We start from the raw sequence: 24642 nt of genomic DNA, 5'->3' as shown, positions 1-24642 counted from the left end.
ATTATTATCGGTTATTTGTAGAGCGCCAACAGATTCTGCAGCGCTATAAACAAAGGGGGAGTACAACAAAACAATTATAGGGATCAAATGGGTAGAGGGCCCTTCCAAGAGTTGCACTGTTGTAGTCAGCTCTTAAGAAGGTTATCTACAAACAGCTGGACTCTTAGGCTTACATGCTAAGGGGGGGTCAGGGGATAGCAATGGAGGAGTGGAACTGGTATAAAGTAAGGTTAGCATAGGTTGTATGCATCCCTGAACAGTAGAGTCTTTAGGGAGCGCTTGAAGCTTTCAAAACTAGGGGAGAGTCTTGTGGGGCGAGGCAGAGAGTTCCACAAGATGGGAGCTAGTCTGGAGAATTCCTGTAAACGGGAGTGTGATGAGGTAACCAGAGAGGAGGAGAGTAGGAGGTCATGAGCAGAGCAAGGGGACGGGAGGGAGAGTATCTGGAGACAAGGTCTGAGATATAGGGGGGAGCAGTGCAGTTGAGGGCTATGTATATCAGAGTGAGAATTTTGTGTTTGATCCTAGAGGCAAGAGGAAGCCAGTGAAGGGATTGGCAGAGAGGAGCAGCAGATGAAGAGCGACGTGTAAGGAAGATGAGTCTGGCAGAGGCATTCATTATGGATTGTAAAGGAGCTAGGCTGCAGGTGGGGAGACCAGAGAGGACAGAGTTGTAGTAATCGAGGCAGGAAAGAATGAGAGTGGATTAAAATCTTAGTTATGTCTTGTGTAAGGAAGTGTCTAATTTTAGAGATATTTTTAAAGTGGAAGCGGCAGGCTTTAGCCAAGGACTGAATGTGAGGAGTGAAAGAAAGATCTGAGTCAAATGTGACCCCGAGACATCGGGCATGCGGGGTAGGGATAATGATGGAGTTCTCGACAGTTATAGAGAGATTGGGGGTGGAGATTTTTAAAGAAGGGGGGAAAATGAGGAGCTCAGTTTTGGAGAGATTTAGCTTGAGGTAGTGAGAGGACATCCAGGAAGAGATGTGAGAAAGACAGTTAGTGACACGGGTTAGCAAGGAAGGAGATAGGTCTGGTGCAGAGAAGTAGATTTATGCGTCATCGGCATCCAAATGATATTGGAAACCATGGGACTTTATTAGGGAAGCTAGTGATGACATGTAGATTGAGAAGAGAAGGGGACAGAGGACAGAGCCTTTGCAGTACTCCGACAGAAAGTTGTCATGGGGCAGAGGAGGCCCCAGAGAAGGCTACACTAAAGGTACAGTTTGACAGGTAGAACGAGAGCAACGAAAGGGCTGTGTCACAGATGCCGAAGGATTGGAGGGTTTGGAGCAAAAGAGGGTGGTCAACAGTGTCAAAGGCTGCGGACAGATCAAGGAGGATAAGCAGCTTGAAGTGGCCTTTTGATTTTGCTGTAAGTAGGTCGTTGGTAACCTAAAAAATAGCGTTCTCTGTGGAGTGATAGGGACGAAATCCAGATTGCAGTGGGTCAAGAAGGGAGTTTAACGTAAGGAAATGGGATAGGCGTGCATATACTAGCTTTTCGAGAAGCTTTGAGGCAAGAGGGAGGAGGGAAATAGGGCGGTAGTTGGATGGGGAGGTAGGATCAAGGGAAGGTTTTTTGAGGATAGTTGTTACCAGTGCATGTTTCAGCGATGAGGGAAATATACCGGTGCTGAGGGAGAGGTTGAAAATGTGTGTTTATAAAGGGGTAAGGGTAGCAGAGAGGGAGGGGAGTATCTGTGAGGGGATAGGGTCAAGGGGACAGGTAGTGAGGTGAGAGCACAGTATAAGTGCCGAAACTTCTTCCTCAGTAACACACTTTACTTTCATAGAAACACATAACACACATAACTTTCATAGAAACACATACATTTTCTTTAACCAAATCTTTAGCCAAGCTGATTTAGGTTATAGCTATGATGAAGGTTACCTATCTCTTAACAATCATCCCTGGCTATAAACAACAGTACAATACAAAAAAGTGTCAGCATTTGTGTATGAGAAGGGTAACTACTCTGAATTTGTAATTTTCTACATGAGTATAGCTTTAGTAAAGCTGCTATGAAACATATCTTTCACCAGTTTCTTTATTTTTGCTAGTAGCATCATGACACTCAAATCACTATTATTTAGTGACAGACAGTGAGTGGTGTATGTGTTACTGGCCTTCCCCAGAGTATCTAGGTGACCTCCTTCCCACCATAATAATCTCTAATAATTTATCTCTAATCCTAACCAGATGTAATTACACTGCAATAAAAGCCTGTGAGTGATGAGTATCAGTGGAGAATTATACTTTTAATGCAAGGACTGTTTGGTTCCCGTCTGGGATACTATCTTTGTATTTGGGATTTTATACTCATCACTGTGTTCCAGTATACATTTCTTATCTACTGTTATACCTTTGTGATATTTTGCCCTCTAGCAGCAGATAAACCACCAGTTATACCAGCACTGTCTCTACAAGTGCAGAGTCCTTTTATGCTTTTACTTGTGTAAGAGTGAAAAGCACTGTTGACCTTGTTTCACTTAGTCAAATATAATTTTGAAGGCCATTGTCTGCTCCACCAGGAGTAGGAAATATGCAGGGTCCACCACTACCATGACTTATAGCAGCATTAGCATGAGTAGCAGTAAGGATCATGTAAGCCCACCCATAAAACAAAAGCGGACAGTGAGGGTAACTGAAGTAGGAAGCACTGAATTGACATTGTTTGGCTTAAAAGCCTAGTAGTAGGGATGGGAGGGGGTCCGAGGTTACCAATCGGCCACTGTGTACACAATCTACTCCCAAAACCACCTGCACCAGTGTTTGCTCCAGTGCCACAATCAGTTCTACCACTGTCAGTTCAGCCACTCTGATTTCCTCCATGTTTTATAGCAGCAGCACAATCTGAAAGGCTGTCTCTGAGCAAGTGCAGCAGCATCAGGGCAGATGCTACAGATGTGGATGGTCTCTGTTTTGGGTGATGAGAATCTTACTGCAACTTCCAGCTTGTCTACTATAGACTTTACTCTAGACCAGGAAGAACTTGATTACAAGCCTGAAGAGATGGTGGAGGAGGAAGAGATTCCACCACAGAGTCCATGCAGGACAGGCAGCAGCAGCACAAATTGCTCCTCACTTCTAGACCAGCAGTCTCCTTCTGTATTCTCTCCATCGCCACCATTATTCCCTGTTGTGGAGCAGCAAGTTCCTACAACACCGTCATCCACTACCCATGTTGCCAGTTCTACTAGTAGTACAATCTGTTTCAGTACAAGAATCAACACCACCACCACTACCACCACCACTAGGGGAGGGAAAAGTGTTCCAGGGAGGCCAGAGAGAATTAGTGCTGCCACATCTCAAAGTTCCAGCAAGGAGACCTCAACAGTAGTAGAAGGCCAGGGAGAGGAAGCAACTTCTTCACATCACTTAAATGTGTGGGACCACTTTTCCAGCATTAGAAATTGGCCAGTGTGCTTTGTGCAAATTGTGTGGCAAAGAAGTTAGCCGTGGGAGAGTGTTGGGTCATCTCACCAACTCTGGGATGAATCCACATTGCCGCACGCACCACAAGGCTATGTTATTGAGGAAAGAAGGTGGGGCCAGTAGTCAGGACAGGAGACACAGTATTGATGGCACTAAGCAGAGTAAATTGCCACCTTCAATATCACACAAAGTGTTCAGCCCACCCTAGATGATTTTGAGGGGTTTCACTCTAGGGGGATATCCAAGAAGTAGTCTAGAAAATTAACCCATCTGATAGGTTAGCTGGTAGCTTTTGGTGGTGCACCCTTTGCCATGCTCGAATGGCAGCCTTTCAAGCAGTTGATGGAAGCAGCTGCTCCCCCACTACCACCTCTCTTCACACAGCACTTTCAGGAGGAGCATAGTCCCCTCACTATACTGATTCTATGTTGCTGTGTTGAAGGAGGAGTTGGCAAAGGCTTCTGGACATTTGGTGCACTTTACCACCAACTTATTGAGTACTTCTAGCGGCCAGCATGCCTTCTTCTTCCCGATGGCACACTGGTGGCAGCCCCAGAGCATGTGATGAGGATGAGGGTAGTGATATTGCTAGTGGTGTTGCAGCAGCAGGCAGCTCCGATCAGGGCAAGAGCAGGGCGGCAGGTCAGCAGGGCAACCGATCATTCCTCCTCCATGCCCATGTTTTGGATTAACAGCATACCGCTGAAAACTTTACTTGAGCTGTGCAGAAGAATTGCAGGTCACTTCCACCACAGTGTTATAGCCATGAACAGGACAAGGCAGGAACAGGAGAAGGCTGTGCTTCCCCAGCACCGTCTTAAGGAAGACATAACTACTTGGTGGAACTTGACTTTGGATATACTGGAATGTATCTTGGAGCAGTAGAGGGCTATCCATGCTATGGCTTCCGATCAATACATTGGCATTTGGATGCTGTTAGGCAGATATGAGTGTACCATGATTGTTCAGTTAGGGGCAGTCCTAAAGACTTTTTAGGGATGTGACCGAGAACTTAAATCAAAACACTGCCAGCCTGGGTCAGGTCATAGTTATTTTTCACTTGCCTATTGGGCAAAAAAAGTGGTTCCTGGTGGGGTACTAAGCAGTGAGGTAGCAGCACTTGTCAGTCGGCTGAAGGAGCAGCTGAAAGGTCACATGCAGGACCTTCTGGAGAAATGCCGTGAACTGATGATGGCCATCTTGTTTGATGCCGGAATTAAGGGAAATGGCACTTACAACTGATAACATGCCAACTTGGAGAGGCAAACAGATTTGTAGGGTGCAACAGTAGGAGACAGATATTATTTTTTTTATCTCCTACCAGCATCTGCAGCAGCACAACACAGATGAACGGAGCAGCTGATTTTTCATTAGATGCAGTAGACTGTCTGGTGGGACCCACTGAAGCCCCCTAATGAAACGGGAGTAGCACAAGTGCCTCAGACATGGTACAGGGTTTTCTTTATAAACCTCCTTTTCCCCCTACAGCAGACCCTCTGAGCTATTGGGTGGACAAGAGGACTATGTGGCCTGCCCTGCCTACAGTAGCTCAGGAGCTCCTCTCTTGTCCCCCAAACACTGTGCAAAGTGAGCAAGTGTTTTATTAACTGGTAATATACAGAACCCTCAGCACTCAAAAATGTCTGTGCAGCTTATGTAGCAATGGCATTTCTCAGATTTAACATTCTAAAGCTATGTTATCCTATCCTTAGCTTTGAAACCCATTAATTTGGAAGTATTTTCCAGTCTTGCTCCTGCCCTCCTCCTCTCATACGGCTAGATTTAGAGTTTTGTCGGTAAAGACCCGCGTAGCTAACGCTGCTTTTTTTCCCAACGCACCCTTCCAACAACGCTGGTATTTAGAGTTGTCTGAGGGGCTGCGTTAGGCTCAAAAAAGGGTGTGTTGAGCCTAATGTAGCTCCACATCAACCCTCAATACCAGCATTGCTTATGGTAGCGGTAAGCTGGAAAAACGTGCTCGTGCACGATATCCCCTTAGGAAACAATGGAAAAAAGCAGAGTTCAGCTCCTAACGCAGCCCCATTGTTTCCGATGGGGAAACACTTTCTAAGTCTGCACCTAACACCCTAACATGAACTCCGAGTCTAAACACCCCTAACCTTACACTTATTAACCCCTAATCTGCCGCCGCCCTCCATCTTCATCCTGCCGACGTGGAACATCCTTCTTTCCCGACGGACTAATGAAGAAGGTTCCTTTAAGGGACGTCATCCAAGATGGCGTCCCTTCAATTCCGATTGGCTGATAGAATTCTATCAGCCAATCGGAATTAAGGTAGAAAAAATATGATTGGCTGATGCAATCAGCCAATCAGATTGAAGTTCAATCCGATTGGCTGATCCAATCAGCCAATCGTATTGAACTCGCATTCTATTGGCTGTTCCGATCAGCCAATAGAATGCGAGTACAATACGATTGGCTGATTGGATCAGCCAATCGGATTGAACTTCAATTTTTTCTCCCTTAATTCCGATTGGCTGATAGAATTCTATCAGCCAATCAGAATTGAAGGGACACCATCTTGGATGACGTCCCTTAAAGGAACCTTCATTTGTCGTTAGTCCGTCGGGGATGAAGGATGTTCCGCGTCGGCGGGATGAAGATGGATCCTGAAGAAAGAAGATAGAAGATGCTGCTTGGAAGAAGACATCGCCCGGATGGAAGACCTCTTCTTTGCCGCTTGGATCAAGACTTCTACCGGATGGAGGACATCTTCTTGCTCCGCTTGGATGAAGAATTCGGCTCAGCTGGGTGAAGACGTCTCAAGGTAGGGAGATCTTCAGGGGGTTAGTGATAGTTTTTTTTAAGGGGGGTTTGGGTGGGTTAGAGTAGGGGTATGTGGGTGGTGGGTTGTAATGTTGGGGGGGTATTGTATTTTTATTTTCAGGCAAAAGAGCTGATTACTTTGGGGCAAGGCCCCACAAAAAGCCCTTTTAAGGGCTGGTAAAAGAGCTGATTACTTTTGTATTTTAGAATAGGGTAGGGAATTTTTTTATTTTATTAGGGGGCTTAGATTAGGTGTAATTAGTTTAAACTGCTTGTAATTCTTTTTTATTTTTTGTAATTTAGTGGGGTTTTTTGTATTATAGAATAGTTTATTTAATTGTATTTAATTGTAGGTAATTGTAGGTAATTTATTGAATTAATTTAATGATAGTGTAGTGTTAGGTTTAATTGTAACTTAGGTTAGGATTTATTTTACATGTAATTTTGTATTTATTTTAACTAGGCAGCTATTAAATAGTTATTAACTATTTAATAGCTTTTGTACCTAGTTAAAATAAATACAAAAATAATTTAAAAATAAATCCTAAAATAGCTACAATGTAATTATTAACTATATTGTAGCTATATTAGGGTTTATTTTATAGGTAAGTATTTAGTTTTAAATAGGAATAATTTAGTTAATTTTAGGAATATTATTTCGTTTAATATAAATTATATTTATGTTAGGGGGTGTTAGGGTTAGGGTTAGACTTCGGTTTAAGGGTTAATAAATGTATTATAGTAGCGGCGACGGTGCGGACGGGAGATTAGGGGTTAATAATTGTAGATAGGTGGCGGCGATGTTAGGGAGGGCAGATTAGGGGTTAATACATTTATTATAGTGGCGGCGAGGTCCGGTCGGCAGATTAGGGGTTAATAAGTGTAGTTAGGTAGCGGTGACGTTGGTGGGGGCAGATTAGGGGTTAATAAATATAATATAGGGGTCGGCGATGTTAGGGGCAGCAGATTAGGGGTTCATAAGTATAACGTAGGTGGCAGCGATCTCCGGTCGGCAGATTAGGGGTTAAAAATGTTTATTATAGTGGTGGCGATGTGGGGGGGCCTCGGTTTAGGGGTACATAGGTAGTTTATGGGTGTTAGTGTACTTTAGAGCACAGTAGTTAAGAGCTTTATATTCCGGCGTTAGCCCATAAAGCTCTTAACTACTGACTTTTTTTGGCGTTAGGAGTCTTGTCGGTAGAGGCTCTACCACTCACTTCTCCCATGACTCCAAATACCAGCATTAGGCAGATCCCATTGAAAAGATAGGATACGCAATTGGCGTAAGGGGATCTGCGGTAGCCTGGAATTGCGGTAGGGAAGTGAGCGTTAGACCCTTTCCTGTCTGACTCTAAATACCAGCGGCCGGCCAAAAGCAGCATTAGGACCCCTTAACGCTGTTTTTGACGGCTAACGCCAAACTTTAAATCTAGCCGTTAGAGATTTATTTTTGAGGTCTATGTACTGTCAGGCCTACCTAGTTCTTTAACTCTGCTGCCTGCTGCTGCCTCTCCTGCTCCTGCCCGTCTTTGAATTGAGTCTCCAAGCTATCTAGTGTAACTACAAACTTGTTGGAGCAGGTGGGTGAGAAAGTGAGTAATATAGGTAGCATGAGGGAATTGAAAAAAACCAGTTGAATGAAAAAAGATATTGTACAAAAAGGTTGTTGTAGTGGTTCTTTTAATTTCAATGTATTGTTTGAATTCTCTATGTAAAACTAGTTTTGGTTTTCATGTCCCAGTTAGCAGTGAATCTTTGGGTTGTTTGTATGTCCTAGCAGTATAATTATGTGGCTAAAAGGAATGTTTTAGGGCTTCCCATAGGCTTTAATGTAATGCAACAAATTTTGTGTCAAACAAAATTCTTGTTAGAATATTCTGACGAACCGAATCCACCATTGAACAAAATTATGATAACCTGAATCGGTCAAAAATACAGAACCGAAAATTATGGATGAACTCAAAATTTCACCCATGCAAATGTCTACTTATAATTTGTATTTAGTGTTTAATGTCCCTTTAATAGGCTATGACATTGTTTTAAGGTATTTAAATGTGCTGTTAAAAAAGGACTTATAGTGAAGCTTAGTTAAAAAATGTAAATTTTATGAAATATGCTGTCTCTAAAATATTTGCTTGTCCCTTTAAAAAGTTAGTTTAAGTGTTTGTTTAGCAAATATGATTTGCTAAGACAGTTTGACGCATTTAAACTGGCCTTAAAGGAACAGAAAACCCCAAATTTTTCTTTCTTGATTCGGATATGGCATACCATTTTATACATCTTTCCAATTCACTTCTATTATCAAATTTGATTTGTTCTCTTGGAATCATTTGTTAAAAAGCTCACCTAGGTAGATTAAGGAAGAGCAATGCTCTACTGGGAGCTAGCTGCTGATTGACTGCTACACACACACACACACACACACACACATATATATATATATATATATATATATACATACATATATAATCTTGTCATTCAATCACCTGATATTTTTAGCTAGCTCCCAGTAGTGCTTTGCTGTTGCCTACCTAAATTTACTCTTCAACAAAGGATACCAAGAAAACGAAGCAAATTTGATTATAGAAGTAAATTCAAAACTTGTATAAAACTGCATGCTCGACTTGAATCATGTATAATAATTTTTCACTGTCTCTTTAAATTCTCTAGCTTCCCATACAATGTCTGTGTTCTTATTTTACACTTGTTTCCAGTGATACTAGTGAAATGGGAAATAAAGATGGGAGTGACTGTAAAATCAGTTGAACTGTAAGGGCAGTGGAAACACAAAAGATAAATTAGGATCAAAGAAAGAGCAGCTGGCAGAAATAATAAAGCAAATCACATATTGTGCTTCTATTAAGATTTAATTAGAATTGTACAAAGGTTAGATGATTTGTCTTTTCATTAGGCACATCTGTGTAAAGCTGCAGCCGCTCTAGCACATGACCAGGGGTGCAAACAAATCCATTCCCTCAGTGTAAGCTGAGTCAGGATTTGTCTTTACCAAAGGTCTTCTGTTATCAGATTTGCTTTATTCTCTTTGTTAAAGGAGCAGCAGTGCACTACAGGGAACTAGCTGAACACAGGTGAGCCAATGAAAAGAGGCATAAATGTGCAGCTACCATTGCTGCTCCCAAGCCTACCTAGGTATGGTTTTTCAACAAATGTTAGCAAGAGAACAACGTAAATTAAAACATAGGGGCCGATATAACATGCCCCGAATGGTGCCTAATGCACCTGTTTCTGCGCGAGCCTTCAGGCTTCCCGGAAACAGGAGTTAAGAAGCAGTGGTAATACCGCTGTTCCTTAACTCGTACGCTTCCTTTGAGGTGGCGGACATCAATCTGCCCGATCGAATACGATCGGTATGATTGACACCCTCTGATAGTGGGCAATTGGCCGCGAATCTGCAGGGGGCGGCATTGCACAAACAGTTCACCAGAACTGCTTGTGCAATGATAAATGCCGACAGCGTATGCCCGCTACAGCGGATCATGTCCGCCAGACACTTGATAAATCGCCCCCTAAAATCTTCAGATATTGCATTGTTGTGAGATATAAGAATCAGTAAAGTAATGATATTTCACAATACAAGGTTCGGTATTACAGTTTAAAGTGCTATAGCAAATCATGTCCGCCCGGGGTGTGATAAATCTACCCCATAGTCTTGAACACTATTCACTAATTTTGCTTTACGGTTCACTACATAGCAATAGTTTCAGTATCAGATGAGTCCAAAAGTTCTCACGGGAATAGGGCCCTCAATCGCTCCTGTATGTGTTTAAAAATGTTGTCCTGTCTCTTACAAGTCTTGTATTGTTTTATTTAAATGAATTGTATCCATGGACAGCGCTGCGGAATATGTTGGCGCTTCATAAATAAAGTATAATAATAATAAATAACATGACAACATTTGCAGCTGTGGAAACTTGAGTTTAATAAATCAAATAACACTTGAAATTTTAGTCTAATCTCCTCTCACACATTCCACCAGTCCTTTTCCAGTCTGTGTGATTGAGTTGATAGTTTAAATGCTGCAGGCAGTCTTCAAAAGATAGATAGCGGAAATGTTTTCTAGTTGAGTAAAATCATTTTTTTTTTTACCACTCATGACAATTGATATAAATCATTAGCACTTAAGAATGTTGAATGTTGAAGAGAATAACAATGTATGGCTATTTTACACTGTTAATACAGATAAAAATCCTTTTACTGAAAAAACAGATATGTTGTTATTTTTATAGTATTTATTGTCACATTGATTCTTACTACCTTATAGCAGAAAATAAGTAAATCTGGGCTACATTTCAAGTAGAGCTCGATTTAATAGCGCAGAGTTTGTATCGTATCTGTGACCTCACGCAAAGATTAACGCACAAGTATTACAAGTGGATGAGTAAATATGCTAACCAAAGCATCTTGATGGAGTTAAAACATTGTAAATCATATCACATGGAGCGCTATTAGTGCTCTCACACCGCTTGTATTACAATTGTTCAGTTAAGTGTTGCGCTTGATCAGAATCCAAAATAGGGCTCTAAAAAAATTTGAGACTTAGAGTTAATGAATATTTGTTGCTAATTTGGGGGAAAAAAACATATGAAAACGAATAGAAATAAAGGGTATGTCAGATTTAGACTTGCTTCTTATAAAACAAGGCTTTATTAAGGAAAATATGATTTTGTGGCAGAATTAAAGGTACAATATATTTATATATATATATATATATATATATATATATATATATATATATATATATATATATATATATATATATATACAGGGAGTGCAGAATTATTAGGCAAGTTGTATTTTTGAGGATTAATTTTATTATTGAACAACAACCATGTTCTCAATGAACCCAAAAAAACTCATTAATATCAAAGCTGAATAGTTTTAGAAGTAGTTTTTAGTTTGTTTTTAGTTATAGCTATTTTAGGGGGATATCTGTGTGTGCAGGTGACTATTACTGTGCATAATTATTAGGCAACTTAACTAAAAACAAATATATACCCATTTCAATTATTTATTTTTACCAGTGAAACCAATATAACATCTCAACATTCACAAATATACATCTCTGACATTCAAAAACAAAACAAAAACAAATCAGTGACCAATATAGCCACCTTTCTTTGCAAGGACACTCAAAAGCCTGCCATCCATGGATTCTGTCAGTGTTTTGATCTGTTCACCATCAACATTGTGTGCAGCAGCAACCACAGTCTCCCAGACACTGTTCAGAGAGGTGTACTGTTTTCCCTCCTTGTAAATCTCACATTTGATGATGGACCACAGGTTCTCAATGGGGTTCAGATCAGGTGAACAAGGAGGCCATGTCATTAGATTTTCTTCTTTTATACCCTTTCTTGCCAGCCACGCTGTGGAGTACTTGGACGCGTGTGATGGAGCATTGTCCTGCATGAAAATCATGTTTTTCTTGAAGGATGCAGACTTCTTCCTGTACCACTGCTTGAAATAGGTGTCTTCCAGAAACTGGCAGTAGGACTGGGAGTTGAGCTTGACTCCATCCTCAACCCGAAAAAGCCCCACAAGCTCATCTTTGATGATACCAGCCCAAACCAGTACTCCACCTCCACCTTGCTGGCATCTGAGTCGGACTGGAGCTCTCTGCCCTTTACCAATCCAGCCACGGGCCCATCCATCTGGCCCAACAAGACTCACTCTCATTTCATCAGTCCATAAAACCTTAGAAAAATCAGTCTTGAGATATTTCTTGGCCCAGTCTTGACGTTTCAGCTTGTGTGTCTTGTTCAGTGGTGGTCGTCTTTCAGCCTTTCTTACCTTGGCCATGTCTCTGAGTATTGCACACCTTGTGCTTTTGGGCACTCCAGTGATGTTGCAGCTCTGAAATATGGCCAAACTGGTGGCAAGTGGCATCTTGGCAGCTGCACGCTTGACTTTTCTCAGTTCATGGGCAGTTATTTTGCACCTTGGTTTTTCCACACGCTTCTTGCGACCCTGTTGACTATTTTGAATGAAACGCTTGATTGTTCGATGATCACGCTTCAGAAGCTTTGCAATTTTAAGAGTGCTGCATCCCTCTGCAAGATATATCACTATTTTTGACTTTTCTGAGCCTGTCAAGTCCTTCTTTTGACCCATTTTGCCAAAGGAAAGGAAGTTGCCTAATAATTATGCACACCTGATATAGGGTGTTGATGTCATTAGACCACACCCCTTCTCATTACAGAGATGCACATCACCTAATATGCTTAATTGGTAGTAGACTTTCGAGCCTATACAGCTTGGAGTAAGACAACATGCATAAAGAGGATGATGTGGTCAAAATACTAATTTGCCTAATAATTCTGCACTCCCTGTATATATATATATATATATGTGTGTGTGTGTGTGTGTGTGTATGTTTAGGTATATATATATATGTGTGTGTGTGTATGTGTGTGTCTGTGTGTATGGGTATTTATGCTTGAAGTATTTTATATTAAACTTTCATTAAAATAGTACAGCACAGAACTACATCATATCTCCCAACATTTGGGGCTAGGTATTAGGTATTCGGGAGGTTGAGGGGGGCCGTTGCTGTTTTGTGGGTGGGGCTGTGTCAGGAAGGGTAGGTCACAGTGGTTAGTATGCAGGATCAAGGGTGTGTCAGGGAGGTTTGTGTGTGTGTCAGGGAGGTTTGTGTGTGTGTCAGGGAGGTTTGTGGGTGTGTCAGGGAGGTTTGTGGTTGTGTCTGGTTGGTTTGTGGGTGTGTCTGGTTGGTTTGTGGGTGTGTCTGGTTGATTTGTGGGTGTGTCTGGTTGATTTGTGGGTGTGTCCGGTTGGTTTGTGGGTGTGTCTGGTTGGTTTGTGGGTGTGTCTTGTTGGTTTGTGGGTGTGTCAGGGTGGCTAGTGGGTATGTCTGGTTGGTTTGTAGGTATGTCTGGTTGGTTTTGGGGTGTAGCAACAAAGTAGCGGTCTCAGTATGAAAATAAGTCAGGAGATGGTTATAATGTTAAAAGTTTCCCTTTGTTCAATTAATTCATTAAAAAATCTAAAGGGCACAGCAGACAGGTACTGCAGCTGACGCGTTTCCTGCCTCAAGGGCACTTCATCAGAGGAGAGCAAACATAGATACTGGTACTGCATCTACATAACACTATCATTAAAACAAGTAACCAACATCTTCCTAAAAGTTCTGAAAATATAGTTCTTAGTCAAACACTACATACATCTTGAATTTTATCATATGAATCATATCTATCATATTTATCATATATCAGGACATCATTGGTTTCCAAAACAAGTTATTTTCACAGTTAAAATCATAATATGAAACATTTAAAGGCTTTACATACTTATAAAAATGCACACAAAATGTATGCAAGAGTCAAACTAAGATGGTAGAGCTTGGTTTAACAAAAATAAATTAAAAACTTGCTCATTGAAAACAAGATGTATCTGTCTTAGCCAATAAAGTGGATGAGTAAATATGCTAACCAAAGCATCTTGATGGGGTTAAAACATTGTAAATCATATCACATGGAGCGCTATTAGTGCTCTCACACCGCTTGTATTACAATTGTTCAGTTAAGTCTTGCGCTTGATCGAATCCAAAATAGGACTCTAAAAAAATTTGAGACTTAAAGTTAACGATTATTTGTTGCTAGTTTGGGGAAAAGAAACATATGAAAACAAATGGAAATAAAGGGTATGTCAGATTTAGACTTACTACTTATAAAACAAGGCTTTATTAAGGAAAATATGATTTTGTGGCAGAATTAAAGGTACAGTATATATATATATATATATATATATATATATGTGTGTGTGTGTGTGTGGGTTTAGGTGTATATATGTGTGTGTGTCTGTGTGTATGGGTATTTATGCTTGAAGTATTTTATATTAAACTTTCATTAAAATAGTACAGCACAGAACTACATCATACCTCCCAGGTATTAGGTATTCGGGAGGTTGAGGGGGGCCGTTGCTCTTTTGTGGTTGGGGCTGTGTCAGGAAGGGTAGGTCACAGTGGATAGTGTGCAGCATCAAGGGTGTGTCTGGTTGGTTTGTGGGTGTGTCAGGGAGGTTTGTAGGTGTGTCAGGGATGTTTCTGGTTGTGTCTGGTTGGTTTGTGGGTGTGTCTGGTTGGTATGTGGGTATGTCAGGGGGATTTGTGGGTGTGTCAGGGAGGATTGTGGTTGTGTCTGGTTGGTTTGTGGGTTTGTCAGGGAGCTTTGCGGGTGTGTCTGGTTGATTTGTGGGTGTGTCAGGGAGATTTGTGGTGTGTCAGGGAGATTTGATTGTTGGTTAGATGAATATCCCTTCTACCACTAGATGGAGTTGTGAAATCTTCAATCACTGCATGTCTATGTTAGTAATGTGAAACACCTGTACAGGTATTAGACTCCACCAAGTGTGGGTTTAAATAGAATGGTTTAAGGCATATGTGTATGCAACATGATTAAGGTCAGTTGGACCAAAACATTGTGCTAATATGTTTATTTGATGTCCCAATAAACAGAACAGAGCAGTGATGCTGCTACATTTTGAACATTTGGCATTTCAACTAAGAATACCAAGAGAACAAAGCAAATTTGATGATAAAAGTAAATTGAAAAGTTGTTTAATATTACATTCCCTATCTGAATCATGAACGTTTAATTTTGACTTGACTGTCCCTTTAACTACTTTCGGTATTGCTTGCATTGATGGCAGTTCGCATGGGTGGACAACCCCCCTGCCTGTGAAACTTGTCTGCTTGTACTTTGTCAGGCTTTTGTATACAAACGCAAAGCCCTAGAGGATGCTTCTATAATTGTGCATTTCATATTCTTTTTATGCACATAATGTTATGTATAGGTACTAATGCATTATTCAAACTTGTTTTCAAACACATATTGGCATATGTTGAAGTAATTTACAGTAAAGCCTATTATTCTGATCACATTAGTTCAAATGTTACTGACAATTTTAATTTATCTTTATTCAATTAAACTACTAAACTACCTTTCTTTACTATTGTATTGTCATATAAGACCAAGGGGGGTAGTTATCAACATGTCAACTTTCCTGCCTTCGCCGGCCCAATACGCCCGCCTAAGCTCGCCTACCTTCGCCGCCGCGGACCTGAAAAAATATGCCTAAGTTATCAAATAAAGCTGTCAAAAAGCCGCGGGGCGATGAGCAGCGGACTGTGAGAGTTATCACTCATCCGATCTCGCTGCTTTTCGGCTATTTGACAGCTTTCTTGCTAGCCTGTCACTAAGCACTCACACTAAACTACACTGTTCTACCCCCTATACCGGCGCCACCGGAGCCCCCCGCAACTAAATAAAGTTACTAACCCCTAAACCGCCGCTCCTAGACACTGCCGCAAGTCTTATAAATGTATTAACCCCTAAACCTATAAAATAAACCCTAATATAGCTACAATATAAATAATAATTATATTGTAGCTATCTTAGGATTTATTTTTATTTTACAGGCACCTTTCAATTTATTTTAACTAGGTACAATAGCTATTAAATAGTTATTAACTATTTAATAGCTTACCTAGCTAAAATAAAGAGAAATGTACATGTAAAATAAAACTAACCTAAGTTACAATTACACCTAACACTACACTATACTTTAATAAATTATTCCTATTTAAAACTAAATACTTACCTGTAAAATAAACCCTAATATAGCTACAATATAAATAATAATTACATTGTAGCTATCTTAGGATTTATATTTATTTTACAGGTAACTTTGTATTTATTTTAGCTAGTTAGAATAGTTATTAAATAGTTATTAACTATTTAATAACTACCTAGCTAAAAGAAATACAAAATTACCTGTAAAATAAATCCTAACCTAAGTTACAATTAAACCTAACACTACACTATCATTAAATAAATTAAATAAACTACCTACAAATAACTACAATTAAATACAATTACATAAACTAACTAAAGTACAAAAAATAAAAAAAATAAGTTACAAACATTTAAAAAAATATTACAACAATTTTAAGCTACTTACACCTAATCTAAGCCCCCTAATAAAATAACAAACCCCGCCAAAATAAAAAAATGCCCTACCCTATTCTACATTAAAAAAGTTCAAAGGTCTTTTACCTTACCAGCCCTTAAAAGGTCCTTTTGTGGGGGCATGCCCCAAAGAGTTCAGCTCTTTTGCCTGTAAAAGAAAAATACAACCCCCCCAACATTAAAACCCACCACCCACATACCCCTAATCTACCCCAAACCCCCCTTAAAATAACCTAACACTAATCCCCTGAAGATCATCCTACCTTTAGTCGTCTTCACTCAGCCGAGCCACCGATGGAACTGAAGAGGACATCCGGACCGGCAGAAGTGATGATCCAAGGGGCGCTGAAGAAATCTTCCATCCGATGAAGTGATCCTCCAAGCGGCGCTGAAGAAATCTTCCATCCAGGCGAGGTCATCTTCCAAGAGGCGCTGAAGAAGTCTTCTATCCGGGCGAGGTCATCTTCGAAGCCGGGTCTTGAATCTTCATCCCGCCGACGCGGAACATCCTTCTTTCCCGACGGACTACCAATGAATGAAGGCTCCTTTAAGGGACGTCATCCAAGATGGCGTCCCTTCAATTCCGATTGGCTGATAGGATTCTATCAGCCAATCGGAATTAAGGTAGGAAAATTCTGATTGGCTGATGGAATCAGCCAATCAGATTCAAGTTCAATCCGATTGGCTGATCCAATCAGCCAATCAGATTGAGTTCGCATTCTATTGGCTGTTCCGATCAGGGTCAGGGAGCGGCGGTTTAGGGGTTAATAGGTATAGAGTAGCTTGCGGTGGGCTCCGGGAGCGGCGGTTTAGGGGTTAATACACTTATTATAGTTGCGGCAGGGTCAGGGAGCGGCGGTTTAGGGGTTAATAGGTATAGAGTAGCTTGCGGTGGGCTCCGGGAGCGGCGGTTTAGGGGTTAATACACTTATTATAGTTGCGGTGGGCTCCGGGAGCGGCGGTTTAGGGGTTAATAGGTATAGAGTAGCTTGCGGTGGGCTCCGGGAGTGGCGGTTTAGGGGGTAATAACTTTATTTAGTTGCGGCGGTGTAGGGGGGACAGATTAGTGGTGTTTAGACTCGGGGTACATGTTAGGGTGTTAGGTGTAGACAGCTCCCATAGAAATCAATGGGATGTCTGGCAGCAGCGAACTTGTACTTTCGCTATGGTCAGACTCCCATTGATTCCTATGGGATCCACCGCCTCCAGGGTGGCGGTTTGAAAACCAGGTACGCTGGGCCGTAAAAGTGCCGAGCGTACCTGCTAGTTTTTTGATAACTAGCAAAAGTAGTCAGATTGTGCTGTACTTGTGTGCTGAACATCTGGAGTGACGTAAGAATCGATCTGTGTCGGACGGAGTCCGGCGGATCGAAGTTTACGTCACAAAATTCTACTTTTGCCGGTCTGTAGCCTTTGATAACTAAGGCGAATCAGCCTCGCCACAAATACGCTGCGGAATTCCAGCGTATTTGAGGTTGACGGCTTGATAACTACCCCCCCAAATGTCTATCACCTAGATTACAAGTTTTGCGTTTGTGTTTTAACGCTTTAAAATGGTAATTTCAGCATTAAAACAGCACTGCAGCCATTGCAAGTCTTGTCTGTATAGCTGTACCGCAAGCCTTTTAGCCTGTAACGCAACGTCAGTCCTGCACACGTAAAAATGCAGTTTTTTCATGGGACTTCCATAGCGCTGCCATTACGAGTTTTGCAGATGAGGCTAAAAAGCTTGTGTTGCAGCCTATACAGACGAGATCCTTTCCACAATCTGAGAGCAGTAGTTATGAGTTTTATGCTACAAAATTGTTACACAAAACTCATAACTAAAGTGTTACAAAGTATACTAACCACCCATAAACTACCTATTAACCCCTAAACCGAGGCCCTCCCGCATTTCAAAACACAATATTAAAGTTATTAACCCCTAATCAGCTGCTCCGACATTGCCGCCACTAATAAAATTTATTAACCCCTATTCCACCGTTCCCCGACATTGTTGCCACTATAATAAAGTTAATAACTCATAAACTGCCGCCCTCCCGCATCGCAAACACTATTTAAATATTATTAACCCCTAATCTGCCGTCCGTCCACATCGCCCCCCACTATACTAAAGTTATTAACCCCTATTCCGCCGCTTCCCGACACCGCCGCCACTATAATAAACCTATTAACCCCTAAACCGCAAGCCCCCACAACAAAATATACTAAATTAAACTATTAACCCCTAAACAGAAAGCCCCCCACATTGCAATAAACTAATTTAAACTAGTAACCCCTAAACCTAACGCCCCCCCTAACTTTATATTAAAATTACAATTACAAATACAATCTTAAATTAAATGTCAAATAAAAAAAATAAAAAATGAAACTAACAATTAAACTAATATAACTATTAAACTAAAATTAAACTAACATTAAAAAATCCTAACACTACTATACTAACACTACTAAATCCTAACACTACTATAAAAATCAATCAATCTATCTATCTATCTAATTACAAAAAATAAAAAATACTAAATTACAAAAAATAACAAACACTAAATTACGAAAAATAACAAACGAAATGATCAAAAATAAAAAAGAATTACACCTAATCTAATAGCCCTATAAAAATAAAAAATCCCACCCAAAATAAAAACAACCTAGCCTACAATAAACTACCAAAAGCCCTTAAAAGGGCCTTTTGTAGGGGATTGCCCTAAGTGAAACAGCTCTGTTACCAGTTAAAAAAATACAAAGACCCCCCAACAGTAAAACCCACCACCCAACCAACCCCCAAAATAAAAAAACTTAACTCTAACAAATAGGATTAGAGCTACTGAAATTCTAATGGCTGATTTGAACAGCCAACAGAATTTCAGAAACTCATATCCTATTGACTGATTTGAATTTCCAAAATCAAATCAGCCAATAGAAATGCAAGGGACTCCATTTTGAATCGAGTCCCTTGCATTTAAGATTCAGTATACGGCGGGACCGTATGAAGAGGATGCTCCGCACCGGATGTCTTCAGGATGGACCTGCTCCGCGCCGCCGGGATGAAGATAGAAGACACCGCTGGGATGAAGATAGAAGATGCCGTCGTGATGAAGATGGAGCCGCCGGGATGAAGATGCTTCAAGCGGGACTTCAGCAACTGTGAGTACCTAAAGAGCGGTTAGTGTTAGGTTCTTTTAAGTTTTTTGGGGTGTTTTTTTTTTAGATTAGGGGTTGGGCAGTTCTTAAAAGAGCTAAATGCCCTTTTAAGGGCAAAAAAAAGAGCTAAATGCCCTTTTAAGGGCAATGCGCACACAAATGCCCTTTTCAGGGCAATGGGTTAATTAGGATTTTTAGATAGTTTTTTTTATTTCGTGGGTTTGGGGGGTGGGGGTTTGTAATGTCAGTGGGTCTTTGTATTTTTTTTTTAGAAAAAGAGCTGATATCTTTAGGGCAATGCCCTACAAAAGGCCCCTTTAATGGCTATTGGTAGTTTATTCTAGATTAGGGTTCTTTTATTTTGAGGAGGGTTTTTTAAAATGGGTATTAGAATAGGAGTAATTGTTATTATTTTTGATAATTTGTTTGTTATTTTGTGTAATGCTTTTTTTTCATTTTGGGGTGGGTTTTTATTTTTAGATTATGGGTTGGGCATTTCTTAATAGAGCTGAATGCCCTTTTAAGGGCAGGAAAAAGAGCCGAATACCCTTTTAAGGGCAATGCCCATACAAATGCCCTTTTCAGGGCAATGGGTAGATTAGGTTTTACTTTATTTTGTGGGTTTAGGGGGTTGGGGCTTGTATACTGTTAGGGGTGTTTGTTTTTCTTTTGTAGGAAAAGAGCTGTTATCTTTAGGGCAATGCCTTACAAAAGGCCCTTTTAAAGGGCCATAATACCCAAATGTTTAAACAATTGAAAGTGATGCAGTATAGCTGTAAAAAGCTGACTAGAAAATATCTCCTGAACATCTCTATGTAAAAAAGAAAGATATTTTACCTCAAAAGTTCCTCAGTAGCCACCTCCCATTGTAAAGGATTTCTAAGCAGCATTTTAGTGTGTCTGTCCTGGGACAGCTTAGGGGATGAGCCTCGTGCACTCTCATGTTATTTCCCTATTCAGCTTACTATGAAATCTCATGAGAGTTAAGTGAAATCTCATGAAATCACAGTAAAAGAGTTCATGACCTCAGCACTGTTGATGCTGATTGGCTGCTGTTCATTTCTTCATTTTTTTTTTTTTTACCTGCAGCTGGGCAACAGCTGAGTATAACTTTTTACACAGAACTTACTCTGCTGAGCTGAAGAAATTGTGAGGTAAAATATCTTCCTTTTTTACATAGAGATGCTCAGGGGATAGCATATGAGTATTATGTCCCTTTAAGGGTATTAGAATAGGAATCATTTTTATTGTTTTGGATAATTTCGCTATTTTTTGTAATTTTAGTGTTTTTTATTGTTTGTAATGGTAGGTTTTAGTGTAAGGCAGCATAGGTTTTATTTCACAGGTAAGTTTGTATTTATTTTAACTAGGTAGTTAGTAAATAGTTAATAACTATTTAATGACTAGTCTACCTAGTTAAAATAAATACAAACTTACCTGTGAAATAAAAATAAAACCTAAGCTAGCTACAATATAACTATTAGTTATATGGTAGCTAGCTTAGGTTTTATTTTACAGGTAAGTTTGTATTTAGTTTTAAATATGTATTATTTAGTTAATAATTGCAACTTTAATTTAGCTCTATTTTAATTATGTTAAAGTTAGGGGGTGTTAGGGTTAGGTTTAGTGTTAGGTTTAGGGTTTAATAGTTTAATTTAGGTTGTTGCGATGTGGGGGGCTGGCAGTTTAGGGGTTAATAGATTTATTTAGTGGTAGTGATGTGGGAGGCCAGAGGTTTAGGGGTTAATAGCTATATTTAGTGGCGGCGATGTCAGGGAGCGGCGGAATAGGGGTTAATATCTTTATTATAGTGTAGGCGATGTTGGGGTGCAGGGGAATAGGGGTTAATAACTTTAGTATAGTGGCGGCGATATCAGGAGCAGCAGATTAGGAGTTAATAGATTTATTTATTTGGCAGCGATATCGAGAGCGGGAGATTAGGGGTTAATAATATTATGTAGGTGTCGGCGATGTCGTGCGGCAGATTAGGGGTGTTTAGATGTGGGGTTTATGTTAGGGTGTTAGGTTTAAACATAACTTTTTTTTCCCCATAGACATCAATGGGGCTGCATTATGGAGCTTTTCATTCCGCGATCGCAGGTGTTAGTTTTTTTTCTAACCCGCTCTCCCCATTGATATCTATGGGGAAAGCGCGCACAAGCTTGTCAAAACATTGCTTGTATTTTGTGCGGTATGGAGCTCAACGAAACAATATCGCACGCACAAGCCGGCTGTTTCAACATTTGTAATGGCAGCGCTACAGAGGATGAAATTTTTTGTTGCGTTCGTTAAAAACTCTATAGCGCGCATAACTCGTAATCTACCTGTCTGTAACTACTGTAACCATGGTATTAAGCCATATGAGGTAATATCTTACTGTCAGATGATAATCTATAACTATAGTATTTAGTCATATGAAATAAAACTACTATACTAAGAAAGCAGTTAATTTATGCAATGACTAAATTGTATTATGTCATTTGTATATTGGTAAGAAAATACATAAAACATGTGTAATGGAGAATGTGTAAGAAAAGTAACAGTGATCCCATACACACAAATAAACAAACATGTTTAAAAGTTGTTATTCTTGTAAAATATTTCCCTTGTTGGCTTCCTATAATTGTAACATCTGTTGAACTGAGACTCGTTACTCTCTTTACAGCTTGTTATTGAGATAGTTAATACTAAAGAATCATTGTCTTATTTTAACTAAATAGTGATTTTGTTCTGGTGCATCTGGTTTTTGTAATATGATTGGGGAGAGCCTGCCTATGTCAATACTAAAAAGAAAAAAAAAGTAAAGGCTTCTTTATTAGGATTATGAGACTTGTGCCCTGAAAATTTGGAGAGATTTTGATATTTTTTTATGTATACTGAGAATCTTATTAGAGGTATAGGGCACCATTAAAGGCTGTTTGTATGTTGTAAATGCAGAAACATCAACTTTATCTACCCCAAAGTATTTAACCCCTTAGTGACCAGACCATTTTTCAATTGTCTTACCGTAAAGGACCAGGGCTATTTTTACATTTATGAGGTGTTTGTGTTTAGCTGTAATTTTTCCTCTTACTCATTTACTGTACCCACACATATTATATACCGTTTTTCTTGCCATTAAATGGACTTTCTAAAGATACCATTATTTTCATCATATCACATAATTTACTATAAAAAATATATAAAATATGTTGTTGTTTTGTTTTTTTTTTAACACACTTTTGTCCTGAGTTTAGAAAATACCCAATGTTTACATGTTCTTTGCTTTTTTTTTGCAAGTTATAGGGCAATAAGTACAAGTAGCACTTTGCTATTTCCAAACCATTTTCTTTCCAAAATTTGCATAAGTTACATTTTAACACTGATATCTGTCAGGAATCCCTGAATAACCCTTTACATGTATATATTTTTTTTAGTAGACAACCCAAAGTATTGATCTAGGCCCATTTTGGTATTTTTCATGCCACTATTTCACCGCAAATGTGATCAAATAAAACAAATCGTTAACTTTACAAACAGCTTGTGCAATTATGGCACAAATGGTTGTAAATGCTTCTCTGGGATCCCCTTTGTTCAGAAATAGCAGACATATATGGCTTTGGCATTGCTTTTTGGTAATTAGATGGCCGCTAAATGCTGCTGCGCACCACACTTGTATTATGCCCAGTAGCTTGTAGAGTTAATTTTAGCTTTAGTGTAGAGATCAGTCTCCCACCTGACACATCCCCCTCCCTGACCCCTCTCAAGCAGCTCTCTTCCTTCCCCCACCCCCAAAGGTCAGCCCCATCTTAAGTACTGGCAGAAAGTCTGTCAGTACTGAAATAAAAGTTGTTTTTTTGTTTTTATATAGTTTCTGCAGTGCAGGATCCCCTCTTACCCCCAACCTCCCTGATCCCCCCAAACAGCTCTCTAAACCTGTTAGAAATTGGGAATAGGATCTCACCAAAAAACGGTCAAAAATACATACTTGAATATGTTAGCACTTAGATGTATCCAGGGTGCACAAACAGTCAAATCTGAGCATATCTGTACATATTCTGCAAGCTATTGAAAAGAAAGCCTTCATAAATAGCAATAGAGTACAAATGTTCAGGTGTATTAATGTTGTTCTGTGCTGTATCCCAGTTAACAGTCCGCTGTGTCCAGTGTGTCTTAACCACCTTCCCTCGTGTTAATCACTGGTCCTCAGTGGGGTAACTGTGTCATGTGGAGTATAGCAATTCAATATAGATCATATAGACAAATTACTTGTTACTCACAAATCACCCCTCCAGGTTGCTGGTAGTCCTATGGCGGATGCCAAAGGATCTCTGCTGGGCTTATTGTACTCTGCTTATGTCAAACTGTAGCAGTTAGATGCCTCCTGTTCTTCTGACAAGTAGTACAGCTAACCCGGGACTCTGGAAAAAGCCGATCTGTGGACCATTTCCCCGTAGGTCCCCTTAAAGCCTTAAGTGCTCACTCCTGGCCCAAGTATTCAGAAGCAGACAAAGTGGAATAGAGGAGCACCAAAGCAAGCCACAGGGTTAAAACTTGAAGTATTTATTAAGCAAACCATTAAAAAACGTGCGGGTTATCAACAACCCTGGTAAAACTGACACGAGGCTTTGGGTACGGCGTCTTTGACGAAACATGTCAGCCTTTTCCACTTGTTCCATGTACCCTTTTTGTCAGTTTTACCAGGGTTGTTGATAACCTGCATGTTTTTTAAGGCTTTGCTTAATAAATACTTCAAGTTTTAACCCTGTGGCTTGTTTCGGTGCTCCTATATTCCACTTTGTCAGCTCTCTAAACCTCCCCCCTCTACCTGTTTGCCGCCATCTTGGGTACTGGCAGTTGTCTGCCAGTACCCAGTTTGTTAAATTTTGAGTCTTTCTTTAATTTATTTTTTATACCCATTTTTTCTGTAGTGTAGCTGCCCCCCCTCAATACTCTACCCCCTCCCAGATCCCTTTCTCAACATGTATACCCCCCTCTCCCTCCTTCCCTTTCACAATGTTCCATAGTGTAGCAGACCCACCCGCTCCCACCCCCCTGTGCGCTCTCCCCCGCCTTCTGTGCGTGCTCCTGCGTGTGCTCCCACCTCTCACTTCCCCAGGGAATGTCTCACTGGATATCCTCCAGTGATGGGCTGCCCACCCGCCCCCCTGCTATGCCTCCCACCGACCAATGATCGGCACCATCGCTGGCCAATTCAGAGAGGGCCACAGAGTGTCTCTCTCTGCATAGGATGCTTAGCAAAGGGTATTGCACAATGCCTCAACA

Source organism: Bombina bombina, chromosome 5 (assembly GCF_027579735.1).
Source record: "Bombina bombina isolate aBomBom1 chromosome 5, aBomBom1.pri, whole genome shotgun sequence".
In the NCBI taxonomy this organism is placed as follows: Eukaryota; Metazoa; Chordata; class Amphibia; order Anura; family Bombinatoridae; genus Bombina; species Bombina bombina.
Note: the sequence above shows the minus strand (reverse complement) of the source record.